This window comes from Nanorana parkeri, unplaced genomic scaffold (assembly GCF_000935625.1).
Source record: "Nanorana parkeri isolate BGI_ZX_2015 unplaced genomic scaffold, ASM93562v1 scaffold651, whole genome shotgun sequence".
Taxonomy (NCBI): Eukaryota; Metazoa; Chordata; class Amphibia; order Anura; family Dicroglossidae; genus Nanorana; species Nanorana parkeri.
Window position 1 is genome coordinate 684,383 of NW_017306919.1, and position 2,095 is coordinate 686,477.

Genomic DNA, 2,095 nt, shown 5'->3' on the forward strand with positions numbered 1-2,095 from the left:
CACGTTACTAAGCCCAGAGCCCGGCAACGCAGCCCAGAGCTTGACACGTTACTAAGCCCAGAGCCCGGCAACGCAGCCCAGAGCTTGACACGTTACTAAGCCCAGAGCCCGGCAACGCAGCCCAGAGCTTGACACGTTACTAAGCCCAGAGCCCGGCAACGCAGCCCAGAGCTTGACACGTTACTAAGCCCAGAGCCCGGCAACGCAGCCCAGAGCTTGACACGTTACTAAGCCCAGAGCCCGGCAACGCAGCCCAGAGCTTGACACGTTACTAAGCCCAGAGCCCGGCAACGCAGCCCAGAGCTTGACACGTTACTAAGCCCAGAGCCCGGCAACGCAGCCCAGAGCTTGACACGTTACTAAGCCCAGAGCCCGGCAACGCAGCCCAGAGCTTGACACGTTACTAAGCCCAGAGCCCGGCGCGCTACTAAGCCCAGAGCCCGGTAATGCAGCCCAGAGTCCGGCGCGTTACGAAGCCCAGAGTCCGGCGCGCTACTAAGCCCAGAGCTCAGGCCTAAAGCTGTGTAAGGGGCCCCAAAATTTCTGATGGCTGCCCTGCTTCCACATCTTGTAAAGTCATTCTGGTGTAGAGCTGTACAGTCCTGACAGTCAGTGCTTAACCAAATGAAGTCCAAGGGGGTACTTGTGGTGACCACAACTAATGGGGCCCTGCAGGCGGCCTCGTAGGGTCCCCTTTGTCAGTGACCTGAGGAAGGGGACCCTTTTGAGGCCCCAAAATGTTGGCATTTTGTTATGTTACATGATGTGTTGACAATAAAGTTTGGAAACACATCTTTGGATTGCTGGTGACATTCTACCATTTACTACTGCCTGAGAAATCCTTCAGTGTGACTACAGCAAAACTAATTCCAGTTGTGGGAAGGCGGGGCTGCAGAAGATTAGGAAGACGCCAGAGCCAACAAACTATGTTCCCATCAGAAAGGTGAGTGTCAGGTATCCCACATTATACTATATACTGTAAATCTACGGAGATGGTCAGACACTGTGGGCATACTACAGGAGATGGTCAGAGACTTGGCCACACAACAGGAGATGGTCAGACACTGTGGCCACACTACAGGAGATGGTCAGAGACTGTGGGCATACTACAGGAGATAGTCAGAGACTGTGGGCATACTACAGGAGATGGTCAGAGACTGTGGGCATACTACAGGAGATGGTCAGAGACTGTCGGCATACTACAGGAGATGGTCAGAGACTTGGCCACACAACAGGAGATGGTCAGACACTGTGGCCACACTACAGGAGATGGTCAGAGACTGTGGGCATACTACAGGAGATAGTCAGAGACTGTGGGCATACTACAGGAGATGGTCAGAGACTGTGGGCATACTACAGGAGATGGTCAGAGACTGTCGGCATACTACAGGAGATGGTCAGAGACTTGGCCACACAACAGGAGATGGTCAGACACTGTGGCCACACTACAGGAGATGGTCAGAGACTGTGGGCATACTACAGGAGATGGTCAGACACTGTAGCCATACTACAGGAAAAGGTCAGAGATTGCAGACATGATACAGGAGATGGTCAGACACTGTGAACATGCTACTGGAGATGGTCAGAGACTATACAGTATATATACTACAGGTGATGGTCAGAGACTGCAGACACAGTACAAGAGATGGTCAGAGACTGCACACACGGTACAGTAGATGGTCAGAGACTGCACACACGGTACAGAAGATAGTCAGAGACTGCACTCATAGTACAGAAGATGGTCAGAGACTGCACACCCGGTACAGGAGATGGTCAGAGACTGCATACACGGTACAGGAGATGGTCAGAGACTGCACACACGGTACAGGAGATGGTCAGAGACTGCACACACGGTACAGAAGATAGTCAGAGACTGCACTCATAGTGCAGAAGATGGTCAGAGACTGCATACACGGTACAGGAGATGGTCAGTGACTGCATACACGGTACAGGAGATGGTCAGAGACTGCACACACGGTACAGGAGATGGTCAGAGACTGCACACACGGTACAGTAGATGGTCAGAGACTGCACACACGGTACAGGAGATGGTCAGAGACTGCACACCCGGTACAGGAGATGGTCAGAGACTGCA